Genomic DNA, 14516 nt, shown 5'->3' on the forward strand with positions numbered 1-14516 from the left:
CATTAGGGATGGCCGAACAGTTCACCCGACGGTCGTTTCGCGGCGAATTTCGGCTGTTCGCGGTCCGCCCGTTCGGCGGACTATTGGCACCGTTCGCCCGGCGGACTTCCGTGTTTTTACTGTGTAAAAGAACTTTGACCTGATGACACATCCATCATGGGGTACAGGACATCCAATTGAGACATTACAGCACATGGACACTTGGACATTCCCCCTAACCTATAAATACACCCGATCCGGCGGCCATTTTACATTCTTTCTTCTGTCACTATAGGGAGAGGTTGCTGTGTGGAGCAGGGAGAGATTGCAGTGACCCAAATCGCTAGCTATTTGGTACACAAAAGTTCTTTTCAGGACTGGTATAGGTGTTAGGTGTATATAGGTTTGCTGTGCTACTGATTGTTGCAGCAGCCTGAGTGTCTTTTGTCAGTTTAGAGAAAGGGACAGGGCGCTGTGTGCTGCTGTAGGGACAGCCAGATTAGTCATCATCATCATTAGCTGTTACTATCAGGTCCACAAAAGTGCTATTCCAGTAACAAGTTATTGTTCCAGCAGCCTCTGTTTTGCCAGTTTATATAGGGACAGGCAGGAAGCAGTGTGTCAGGCAGTGAGGGTCAGTTTAAACATTAGCTGTTACTATTAGTTCCACAAAGGTTCTTTTCAGGACTGGTATCAGTGGTACGGTAATAGGCTTGTACACGTATAATATTCTTTCTTCCAAATATAGAAAGAATATTATACTTGACTGCTGCCCTTCTGCTGCAGTCTGCTAATCATTCACAACTCACTTGTTCCACAAAGCTCTTTATCAGGACTGGTAACTTGGTCTGTGTAGGGTGCTACAGTACATAGGGTTGAGTGAGGTACAGTCTGCTTTTCTATAAGGACTGGTATCGATCCACAATACATAGGGTTGAGGTGCACTACTGCTGACCGCTGCCCTATACTGCAGCAGTCCTTCATCGGTATAGGGACTGAGAGTTTTGTCACAGGGTCATTTAAAAAATGACAGGCAGAGGAAGAGGCAGGCCCTTTCGCAGGGGTGGTATACAGGGGTGGGTTATATTTCTACTGGGCCTGCTTATTATGAGGGGCTCACACCGTCCCTGTGCTGTGCTGACTTCCTCCTGGGCCTGCTTATTATGAAGGGCTCACAACATCCCTGTGCGATGCTGACATCCTCCTGGGGCTTCTTATTATGAGGGGCTCACACCATCCCTGTGCTATGCTGACATCCTCCTGGGGCTGCTTATTATGAGGGGCTCACACCATCCCTATGCTATGCTGAAATCCTCCTGGGGCTGCTTATTATGAGGGGCTCACACCATCCCTGTGCTAGGCTCATTATGAGGGGCTCCCACCATCCCTGTGCTATGCTGACTTCCTCCTGGGGCTGCTTACGGTGCAGGTGTCAGTGATGTATATCACAGTGCTGATGTCAGTACCCTCTATTACGGTGCTGCTGTCAGTGCTGTATATCACGGTGCTGGTGTGAGTGCTTTATGTCACGCTGCTGATGTCAGTGCTCTGTATCACGGTGCTGCTGTCAGATGACTCTATCACGGTGCAGGTGTCATTGCTGTATGTCACGCTGCTGGTGATCATCTCCTGCACCCTCTTCTTTGCCTACCCTGGTCCCTGACCTTCCCTCTCCTCCATTGCCTTCATGCGCTCCACAGTCCTGAATTGTCAAAACAATTTCCCATATAAAAAAAGAATGCTTGTAGTTGTCGATCCCAGATTCACCTCATACATGTGTTATGTCATTGGCCATGTGGTGGGACTATGTTTGCACAGCTAATAATTATTTTGTGGCTGCAAATTTGACCTATAGGTTTGCGAAGTTCGCCTCCCATTGAAGTCAATGGGGCCCGCCGCGAACGTTCCAGTTCGCGAACTATAGCGGTCCGCGTTCGTGAAACGTCCCGTCGGAAGTTCGTCCATCACTAATCAGCATGCCATTCTGCTCCCAAGCTGCCATGCTGTGTCTGTACTGAATGAAACAATGATGTATACAGGGGGGATAATTTTACTGCACTCAACAAAGGTAATAATAGTTGGAGCTGTATCAGTGCACGGACAGCTCAGATTGCAGGCAGCACTAACTTTCTGTGCGGGGAAGATGGCGCTCTCCTGGATCTTCTTCCTCTTGATCTCCATCCCCAGGGAAGAACACTTCTCCTGCAAAACTGCCAGCTTTTCCCTCTGACTGTACTACATGGGAGTGGTTCTAGCACATGTACCCCTTCTATCTGTTGTCCAGTGCCCCCTGTATGTCCCTTTCCCCTGCACCACTACTAACTTCCCACCCATGGGGATGTTTCTGGATGGAGAGCAGGGAAAGGGCCAGTAAATATATAATTTATTTAATTGAATGAACACAATGAGTGATCAGTAACCATCACTTCTGTGTCCACTCATCACTTAAGCATATTAAACTGTGCTCCAATGAGCAAGAAGCTTCAGATCACTTTCAATTCATTCATCTTTGCAACTGAGGCTGCAAAGAAAGGAACTGATAAAATCTATTTCCTCAGTCCTGGCTGGGGGAGGAAGGGAGGGAGGCTGTATGGGGTCCTGTGATTTCTAACATCAGCCCTGTCTGGCACACAGCCTCCTTCTGAATCCTCCTCCCTCTGCTCCTGACCGACTGAGTACTAAGAGGCGCCAGACTGATACCCCCCTCAATGTGTGACACCCAGGGTGGACCACCCCCCCCCCCATTGGTACACCACTGCTACATACTCTAGCTCCAAATGACAAGAACAGTAAGTGTAAAGTAGGAGAGAGTGGAGAAATTAGAATAGGGAGGGAAGACCAGAAGGGAAGAGAAGAAAGAGAACTCTAATGCCGCCTACACAGGACCAGACTTTTCAACATCAAAGGTCCGACGGAACGATTCCGGCAGACCATTGGATTGTGTGTGGGCTGCAGCGGACTTTTGATTTGCAAAAATCCGACAGACTTTAGAAATGGAACATGTTTAAAATTTTTCTGCCGGAACTCTGCCAGACCCAGTTCCTACCGAGAAATCCGCTGGTGTGTATGGTAGTCCGACGGACAAAAACTGACGCGAGGGCAACTATTGGCTACTGGCTATGAACTTCCTTATTCTAGTCCGGACGTACGTCATCACGTTCGAATCTGTCGGACTTTGGTGTGATTGTGTGTGGCCAAGTCCGTTCATTCAGAAAGTCCGTCAGAACTCTGCCGAATGTCCGTCGGACCTAGTCCCTCGAAAAGTCCGGTCATGTGTATGCGGCATTAGAAGGCATTACAAGAGAATGAGAAAGGAATGAGAATGAGAATGAAAAGGAAGGAGACATGGAAGGTGTAACGACAATGAATAATGAATGAATAATAAAAAAAAACACACTAGGATCCACATGTATATAGTCACATCAGATCAAGCGGTTTGTCTATAAGACAGGCTGTCTCCGGGGCGTGGCTTGCGCGCGCACAGTGATGGACGTCTGAGCAGAGAGCTCCGCTATCCAGACCGGACAAAGAGCGACGAACGGGAGCTCGTTCCGCCGGTATCAGCCCGAAAGTGCCCTGCGTGATCCTCTCGATACACCGCCACAGCGATGTCCCGCAAAAGGATCCAGGAAAGAGGTCCGAAAAGATTGGAAACCTTCTCCTTCCAGCCCCGCCGCAAGGCCTAAGATGGCGCCGCCGGCACAGCTCGGACCTCCCTGAGCTACACGGATCTCCCTGGCGCCCATCCTCGCGACATACAAGCGGATCCTCAGACAGCATATTCGCCTGATTCATCTCCTTCAACCCCGGCCTCCCGGAGCCCAGTAAAGTCGAGGATGCGGATGGATCCTAACAACCAGGCCTCAGACGCAGTGAGTACAGGCCTCCATAACGAATCTGTTATATCTGACTTGCAATCATCAATAGCACAGTTCCCAAATACGGGACAGCCTGTGCTTGATACAACGATGAAGGATATGCTCTTGTCCTTGCAATCGTCACTTATGTCCAACATGTCATCCCTGATCAATAGATTCTCCTTGGAACTGAAACATATGGACAATAGAGTGCAGTTCATGGAGAACAAAATGGGTGAATGTACTGACACGGTCAATGATTTAGTAGACGCATACTCTGAACAAAGGGATGAAACTCTTTGGATCAAAGCTAAGCTCGCGGACCTCGAGGACCGCTCCCGAAGAAATAATGTCAAAATACGCGGTATTCCAGAGTCCATTCAGCCCACAGAGCTACATAACTTTGTGACTACTATGTTCTCCAGTATGATTCCCGAACTCACCCCTATTGAGCTCACTATTGATCGAATACACAGATTACCAAAACCACGCCACCTTGAGGCAGATATACCCCGAGACGTGCTACTACGGGTTCACTTCTTTCAGGCGAAAGAACAAATTCTACAGAAGGCTAGGGAGCACTCTCCTCTACCTGCACCATACTCCAACATCCAACTGTACGCAGACCTGTCAAAGTATACGCTGCAAATGCGGAGGCAATTAAGAACCCTCACTAAAGCACTGAACAACCACAAGATTAACTACAAATGGCGCCACCCAGCGACCATCTTGGCCACCCATAATGGCATTCCGCACACCATCTCCACCTTGGAGGGGGGATTGAAGCTTCTCCACGCATGGGGAATTCTACCTGATCCCCCACAACGTCCCCTGGGTCCTGACGGTCAGCACAATCCGTTTTCCTTTGGTCCCTCCCGGGAGACACCCAAGAACACCCATAGATGGATGTTCGGCCCGTACTTTAATGCCTAACAAACATATTTGTCCGGTCTGACTGTTGAACTTTCCCCACAACTTAGTCAGTTGCTCACAAGAGCGGTTTAGTACTGACTTACTTGTGCTTTTTGTTTTGTTGTTTTTCTCCTATACGTTGTTATACTTTGTTGCTCTTTTTTCTTTTATTTTTCTGCTTTATTGCCTACAGCTCATAGCTGCTGCTGTACCGAATATCCTAAAAGTGTCAGACACACACAGCCTCAACCTACGGAAATTTGTCTTCCAAGAAGCTTCACGGATCTTCACATCATATCTGCAACGCCGTTTTCTTCTTTCTCATCTCACCAGGACTTTCGATTTTGGTCCGCACACGGTCCACCTGTTCCAGCTGGTATCCTGAAATCTAAGTAGGAAACTTCAACCACTGTAAGTTCTCACTCTATTTTATTATTTTCTCCCAACACACCATGGGAATCACTATCCTCTCCCTCAACGCGAATGGCCTCAACCACCCTGCAAAGCACAACTCCCTTTGGAGATCTGCATTGGCGCATAACTGTGATGTTCTATGTGTCCAGGAAACCCATTTTGCCGCAGACGCCACTCCTAAATGTCAACACAGACTGTTCCCTCATATCTTTCACGCCTCTTCCGCTCAGAAGAAGCGCGGAGTTCTGATAGCTGTAAAGAACACTGTACTGTTCACCTTGCAGGACTTTATTGCCGACCCGGAGGGTCGATATATTATTTTGATCTGTACAATCAACCAGGTACATTACACCCTTGTTACCGTATATGCCCCTAATCAAGGTCAAATGCACTTCCTTAGGAAAACACTGAAGAGAGTGCGAAAAGTCCAAAAGGGACTCTTGTTAATTTGTGGTGACTTTAATATAGTACCAAACTTTACTATGGACTCCACAGCAGGGTATAAAAGATTTGCCTCTCCTTTAGAGTCTTTTATTGCATCTAACGATTTATATGATGTATGGAGGTGTTGTCATGCGAGTGAGAGGGACTTTACGTTCCTCTCGCCGCGTCACAACACCTACTCACGTATTGACTTGTTTCTAGCAGATAAACGAATACTTCAGAACACTTTAGGTTCCAGCATCCACACCACCACCTGGTCGGATCACGCCCCCATCTGCATCAACATCTCTGATGATACATATCATCCAGACTCCTTTATATGGAGAGTGAACAATTATCTTCTCACTAATCCTCAATTTTCCATCCCCATCAAACGACACTTGGAAGAATACTTTCAATTTAATCAATCCTCGGTGTCCGACCCGACGGTGGTGTGGAATGCCCACAAGGCAGTCATGAGAAGTGTGTTCCTCCAAATGGGAGCTAGGGCCAAAAAACAAAGAACCCAGAGACTAGACGATCTCACGACTGACATCGCTGCCACTGAAGCCCTAAATAAATCTAACCCCTCCCAGTCCCTTCAAGCCAAGATTTTTACCCTACGCAACGAGTTGCGGTCACTTCTTCTAGAGAGACATGAAAAGTTCTACAAATTACTCAAGGCTACATCATACTCCATAGGTAACAAAGCAGGTAAAATTATGTCACTTAAAATTAAAGGTCACAGGAACAAAACAAAAATCCCGTTCCTCTATCACCCACACACCAACGAAAAGCTCCTTAAACCGCAATCCATAGCTAACGCCTTTAGCTCATACTATCGAGATCAAACTTTCCTAAAAGACCTATCCCTCCCGTCTATATCTCAGGAACAGCTCTCAGTTTTAAATTCACCCTTTACGATCGCCGAGATTATATCAGTAATAAATAAGCTTCCTTCCTCCAAATCCCCAGGCCCGGACGGCTTCACTGGGGAATATTACAAACAATTCAAGGACATTCTAGCCCCCACTTTGTCCCAAACATTCAATCTAGCAACCTCAACCGCCTCATTCCCGACAGAGATGCTTACTGCCATGGTAGTGACTCTTCTCAAACCTGGTAAAGACCCTACTTCTCCTAAAAACTTCCGCCCCATCTCACTACTGAACCTTGACTTAAAAATTTACGCAAAGTTGATAGCCAACAGACTGGAAGACATTATACCCTCTCTAATTTCCCTGGACCAATCGGGATTTACCAAAGAACGCCAAACCTCTGATGCCACCAGACGACTGCTAAATATCATCCATCATGCCGAATCGACTAAGCTCCCCTCGATTCTCCTATCCCTCGATGCCGAAAAGGCATTTGACAGGGTCCACTGGGGTTACCTGTCTGAAATACTTAACAAATTTGGGATCGTTGGCCCCATACATGATGCTATCATGGCCTTATACTCTTCTCCCTCGGCCCGAGTGTTCTCAGCAGACGCTATGTCCTCACCCTTTCAAATTTCGAACGGCACAAGGCAGGGGTGTCCCCTCTCGCCGATAATTTTTAATCTAGTAATGGAACCCCTGGCTGAAAAAATCAGATCAAATCCCGACATCATTGGCTAACCGTAAAAAATCGGATCACGTTCAAGACCCTTTGCCTCACCCACAAATGCGTGCATAGAGAAGCTCCGCAATACCTAATGAAGAAAATAAATCATTACACACCAAACCGCAGTCTTCGATCAGCCAACAAAAACCTCCTCCTCGTGCCCAAAGCCCAGTATAAATCCAAGGGTGATCGGAGATTCGCTGTCCAAGGGCCTCGGCTATGGAATGCTCTACCAATCAACATCCGCCTGGAAGAAAATCACCTGGCTTTTAGGAAAAAACTCAAGACCTTCCTCTTTTAGCAGATGATCAAAGCTCGCCACAGCGCCTAGAGGCGATTCAGTTCGCATTGTGCGCTATACAAGTATTTCATTCATTCATTCATTCATTCATATCCCTCGCCGGTATAGACCACAAAATTAGTCTATTTGCGGACGATGTGATCCTGATGATCACTGATCCTGAACGTTCCCTCCCAGCAATCCAGAAGACGCTCGCCTGGTTCAGTTCTGTTTCATTCTACAAAGTAAACGAATCCAAATCATTTATATTAGACTTAGGTTTAGACGCGTCCACGAGCGTTCCACTTAAAGAACGCTTCCCCTTTTCATGGGCGGAGAATAGCATAACATATCTGGGTATCCAATTAACTAAAACCACAAAATCCCTGTTTGCAGCCAATTATATACTGATACGCACAAAGTTACAAAGCGACCTCACCAGGCTAGCGTCCTTCGAATTATCTTGGACGGGACGTTTAGCGGCGTTTAAAATGTTGCACCTTCCCCAAATACTATACCTATTCCGAACCCTACCCATCCCACTTCCCCTTAGCTACTTCAAATCTCTCCAGTCAATTTTATCCGAATTTATTTGGCAAGGTAAAAAACCTAGATGCAGGCACGCCCAACTAATTAAACATCGAATGGCTGGTGGTACAGGATATATAGACTTCCAAGACTACTATATGGCTTCCATTCTCACACAAACCAAGGCTTGGTCCCCAATCTCTCCTAATTTCACCTTATGGGGAAAAATGGAAGCATCCCTAATCCCAGGGGGGAATCTATCCTCCTGGCTATTTGCAACACTCATGGGAGCTAAAATCCCCAGTAAACTATCCCCGACCATAGTGGCAACTATTAAAACGTGGTCGCGATTCCTCCAATCACTATCCGCCCAAACTAAGGGGGTGTCAGTCCCTATACCTATAGAAACCCTGCATATACTGATGCAATCAACATCATTCGATCGTTGGAAATCAAAGGGCATAACCTCACTGTCAGACCTATTTGTTAACGAGACCGTAAAATCGTTTCCGACACTTCTAAAAGAATACATGCTACCAAACTCTGATATCTTCCTATATTTACGCACCAAACACTGTCTCGCTTCCCTTACCACATGGAAATGTACTCTTCCCCACGCCGCTTGGCTCTTCTTCAAATCTACTCTGGTACGCCAAAAAGGTATATCTCTATTCTACAAATTACTCCACCACAAATCCACATTTACACGATCAGCAGCAAATCTACACTGGGAAACAGCTTTCGACCGTCAATTCACATTGGAACAATGGGAACAGGCCTACCAATCCACTTATAAAGCTACATGTTGCGCTTCCTTATGGGAACTAACGTATAAACTGATGTACCGTTGGTATTTGACCCCCGACATAATCTCCAAATTTGACTTGACCAACGACGGTACATGTTGGCGGAAATGTGGCCATCACGGGAACCTACTGCACATCTTTTGGAACTGTCCCAAACTCAAGGGTTACTGGCACTCAGTATTCAAGCTGATCGCTGATGTTACCAAACAATCAGCCACAGAATCTCCCTACCTCGCCCTCCTGTCCTTGACTATTGAACAATTTCCTAACCCGACCAGAAACATCATAATCCACATACTCCTAGCAGCACGTTTGAATATAGCACGGAAGTGGAAGGACATTGATCCACCTACCCTAACAGAAGTAATTTGCACTACCCACGCACATTACATACATGAAACAGTACTCGCACTCAGACGAGGCCCCAAAACCCGACTTCTTTCTAACTGGCAACAATGGAAAGACTGGGTCAACTCCCCTAAGTTGATCCCACTATTTTACCCTTAATCTTTGAAACAAGCTCTAACGCAACCATAGGTGCAGGAGGGGATGGCTTTGCTCGAGCACAGCATAGATCCCTCAGGGGGTGCTCGGGTGGAACATCCTCTCTCTCCGACGTAGTTGAAGAGTTTAGCAGACGGTACTGACCCAGTCTTCCACATGACTAGTTTACCAGCTGGACCCGTGACTCTACTTTATAGCATTGAGGTGTTGATTTCTCCACTGTGTGTGTCCATCGGTATCTATGCTTTTCTGATTTACATAGCGGACGACGCTTATCTCGCCTTCCTAACGTCCTTCTATAGGTGGGATAAGTTATTATTTTATTGTCCTTTACTTAGTTCGAAGTCTGTTCTTGTTCTTTTTTATTTTTCTATAATAGCAAGGCGTACAACCACATCCTCAGATGTCTACATACACATTACTATTTCTCGAGTTGTCTTAGCAATGCCGCCTTTGTTGACTTGATGTACTATCTGTTCTACTATTGTACGTTACCTAATACTGTACATTCTATCCTGTTTATTCATTGTATAATGAAAACCTGAATAAAAATCTATTAAGGAAAAAAAAAAAAGACAGGCTGTCCCCCATGTAGAGACACAGATGGTCTCAGGAATGCTCACAGAGGGGGACACAACCACACAATATGATCAAATAATATGGTAAACTTTATTGAAAAATAATATACACATATCAAACAAAGTCCCATTTGTGTCACACACGGCTTCACAGATAGGACCTATACCTGCATAATATCAAAAAATCGATTCCACTCTAAAACCACCTTAGTCCGCTATACATAGAACATCCAGAAGTTATGGCTGAAATAAAACAGTCCTAATAAGGGACTCTCAGGTAGCCCAATGTCTCTGTATTCCTAGGGTGGAGATGTTATGTGGAAAGTTATAACGATCTTGATAGTCCTGAACGAAATCTATTCATAAGACCTAGAGAATCCTGCTGGGTGCATATGTAAAGCAGAGGCCTTCCAAGCACACACAGCTGAAATCAAAAGGAGCACGGCAATATTACAGTGAACTGTCCATACCACAGTCTGTCTTGTATCAAAGATTGTCTGTAGGGATGAGCTTGGTGTTTAAGTCGAACATATGTTCGACTCGAACATCGGCTGTTCGCACGTTCCACGAATACCGAACGTTATGGGCCGTTCGCGCCAAATTCATGTGGCGTGAACGGCCTACAATGCACTAAGCCATCCCAGTGCATTGCTGGCTCATGATTGGCCAGGCATGCACTGTGACCCTGCATGATTGGCCAATAACAACGCCAGCAGTGAGGAGAGCCATAATTGGCCATAGGCAGGATGCCTGTGACCAATTATAGCTCAGGGGCATTAGTACACGCCCCACACTATATAAGGCCGCCAGCACGGCGGCCTTGTGTAGAGTGTTCCGGCCTGCAGGGAGAGATGGATAGGCAGGGACAGTTTGTTCTTTTCTCAGGCATCTGCAGGAGTTAGTGGGTGTTGTGTGCCTCCAGCGCAGTATACACCTGTATCTACCCTTTATTGCTGTTGTTCTCTAATACAGCCATCTGCAGGAGTTAGTGGGTGTTGTGTGCCTCCAGCGCAGTATACACCTGTATCTACCCTTCATTGCTGTTGTTTTCTAATACAGCCATCTGCAGGAGTTAGTGGGTGTTGTGTGCCTCCAGCAAAGTATACACCTGTATCTACCCTTTATTGCTGTTGTTCTCTTATACAGCCATCTGCAGGAGTTAGTGGGTGTTGTGTGCCTCCAGCGCAGTATACACCTGTATCTACCCTTTATTGCTGTTGTTCTCTAATACAGCCATCTGCAGGAGTTAGTGGGTGTTGTGTGCCTCCAGCAAAGTATACACCTGTATCTACCCTTTATTGCTGTTGTTCTCTAATACAGCCATCTGCAGGAGTAAGTGGGTGTTGTGTGCCTCCAGCACAGCCCAATATACACCTGTATCTACCCTTTATTGCTGTTGTTCTCGAATACAGCCATCTGCAGGGGTTAGTGGGTGTTGTGTGCCTCCAGCACAGCACAATATACACCTGTATCTACCCTTTATTGCTGTTGTTCTCTAATACAGCCATCTGCAGGAGTTAGTGGGTGTTGTGTGCCTCCAGCAAAGTATACACCTGTATCTACCCTTTATTGCTGTTGTTCTCCTATACAGCCATCTACAGGAGTTAGTGGGTGTTGTGTGCCTCCAGCGCAGTATACACCTGTATCTACCCTTTATTGCTGTTGTTCTCTAATACAGCCATCTGCAGGAGTAAGTGGGTGTTGTGTGCCTCCAGCGCAGTATACACCTGTATCTACCCTTTATTGCTGTTGTTCTCTAATACAGCCATCTTCAGGAGTTAGTGGGTGTTGTGTGCCTCCAGCAAAGTATACACCTGTATCTACCCTTTATTGCTGTTGTTCTCTAATACAGCCATCTGCAGGAGTTAGTGGGTGTTGTGTGCCTCCAGTGCAGTATACACCTGTATCTACTCTTTATTGCTGTTGTTCTCTAATACAGCCATCTGCAGGAGTAAGTGGGTGTTGTGTGCCTCCAGCAAAGTATACACCTGTATCTACCCTTTATTGCTGTTGTTCTCTAATACTGCCATCTGCAGGAGTAAGTGGGTGTTGTGTGCCTCCAGCACAGCCCAATATACACCTGTATCTACCCTTTATTGCTGTTGTTCTCTAATACAGCCATCTGCAGTAGTTAGTGGGTGTTGTGTGCCTCCAGCACAGTATACATCTGTAACTACCCTTTATTTCTGGTGTTCTATAATAAAGGAATCTGCAGGAGTTAGTGGGTGTTGTGTTCCTCCAGCACAGCACAATATACACCTGTATCTACCCTTTATTGCTGTTGTTCTCAAATACAGCCATCTGCACGAGTTACTGAGTGTTGTGTGCCTCCAGCGCAGTATACACCTGTATCTACCCTTTATTGCTGTTGTTCTTTAATACAGCCATCTGCACGAGTTACTGAGTGTTGTGTGCCTCCAGCGCAGTATACACCTGTATCTACCCTTTATTGCTGTTGTTCTCCAATACAGCCATGTGCAGTAGTTAGTGGGTGTTGTGTGCCTCCAGCACAGCACAGTATACACCTATATCTACCCTTTATTGCTGGTGTTCTATAATAAAGGCATCTGCAGGAGTTAGTGGATGTTGTGTGCCTCCAGCACAGTATACACCTGCATCTACCCTTTATTGCTGGTGTTCTATCATAGAGGCATCTGCAGGAGTTAGTTGGTGTTGTATGCCTCCAGCACAATATACACTAGCCAATTGCTGGTTTTCCCATCTCCCTGCAGGCCATTACTATGTTTGGAAGACCAACAAGGAGAGGCAGACAGTCACGAGCCAATAAAAGAGGGCATGCAGGCTCTGTGTCTAGAGACAACAGTTCTGGTCGTGTACATGGTGCATCATCATCAGCATGTGGCCATGGGACACGCTTGTGCTTTTTTTGTCAGCTGGACGTGTTGAGCCGCATCATGCCGAAGACTTGGTAGAGTGGATGACCAAGCTACTCATCCTCCTCATCCTCTCTCACCCAGGCTCAGAGTACTAGCAAAGCAGCTGCCAACTTATCCTCTTCCCTCATCTCAATGTCATCATCAGTCACTCCTTCCCTAGACCCACCATGTCCTCCTGAGGAGTCCCCCGAACTGTTTGAGCACAGTGTTGGGTACATGCTCCATGAGGATGCCCAGCGTTTTGAAGGCTCTGATCATGATACTCAGCTAGAGGAAGGCAGTAGCGTGAGCGTTGGGAGAGGGGATGCTCAAGAAGGAGAACAATCTGGCAGTCATGTTCCACCAGCTGCAGCATACTGCCAGGTTTGCTCCAGCAATGAAGAGGGAGGGGATGATGAGGTCACTGACTCCACGTGGGTGTCTGATAGGAGAGAGGAGGAGGAGGAGGCACATCTCCAACGAGGAAGGATGCCCTCCAGGGGCCAGCTTAGGAGCAGCACACCGACTGAATCACACCGCAGAGCTCCGCCTGTGCAGGGCACTGCCTCTGCGCGTTATTCCAAAAGTTCTTTGGTGTGGGCCTTTTTGAGACGAGTGCATCAGATCGCACGGCTGCTATTTGCAACATATGTCTCAAGCGTATCTCGCGTGGCCAAAACATCAGCTGCTTGGGCACCACATGCTTGACCAGACATATGTTGACCTGCCATGCAGCTCGTTGGCAAGCGTACCTTAAAGACCCACACCAAAGAACAAAGCGGACCTCTCCTTGCTCCTCATCAGCTGGGATATCCAACCCCACTAGACCTTCAGTCCTCTCTGAAACCTGCACTGAGAGGAATGAAGGTGTAGAATTAGGTGTGTCACAGCCAAGTACTTGCAGGCACTCTGCTAGCAGTACACCCACATCCGATTGTAGCAGGCAAATTTCCCTGCCCCAGCTGCTGGACCGTCGAAAGAAGTTCACTTCCAGCCATCGACATGCCCAGCGGTTGAATGCTAGCTTGGCAAAATTGCTAGCACTTCAACTGCTGCCTTTTCAGTTGGTAGACTCTGCCCCTTTCTGTGAGTTTGTGCAATGTGCGGTTCCACAGTGGCAGGTCCCCAAACACCACTATTTCTCACGGAAGGCGATTCCGGCTCTCTACCGGCATGTGGAAGGCAATGTCCTTGCCTCGCTGGACAGGGCGGTCAGTGGTAAGGTGCATATTACCGCTGACTCATGGTCCAGCAGGCATGGACAGGGACGTTACCTATCTTTCACGGCACATTGGGTCACTCTTCTGGCAGCTGGGAAGGATGCAGGACAAGGTGCAGTAGTGTTGGAGGTTGTTCCACCACCACGCCTCCAAAATGCTACTACTGGTTGTGACACACCTCTCTCCTCCACCCCCTCCTCTTCTTCTTCCTCCATGGCCTCTTCCAGTGCTCTGTCCTCGGAACCAGCGGTGCTCCGTAGGCGTTCAAGGGGTTACTCATGTACGCAGGCAAAAAGATGCCGTGCTTACGCTGGTTTGTTTGAGGGACAGGAGCCACACTGGGGCAGATATTTTGTCAGCTCTGTAGGGGCAGGCCGAGAGGCGTTTGACGCCACGCTAGCTTAAGCCAGGATTGGTGGTTTGCGACAATGGCACCAACATTTTCTCCGCCCTCCGACAGGGACAACTGACCCATGTGCCCTGTGTGGCTCACGTCTTTAACCTGGGCAGGTACCCGGGCTTACAAGATGT

Source organism: Lithobates pipiens, unplaced genomic scaffold, assembly GCF_037356315.1.
Source record: "Lithobates pipiens isolate NorthernLeopardFrog02 unplaced genomic scaffold, aLitPip1_a1.2 Scaffold_22, whole genome shotgun sequence".
Classification (NCBI taxonomy): domain Eukaryota; kingdom Metazoa; phylum Chordata; class Amphibia; order Anura; family Ranidae; genus Lithobates; species Lithobates pipiens.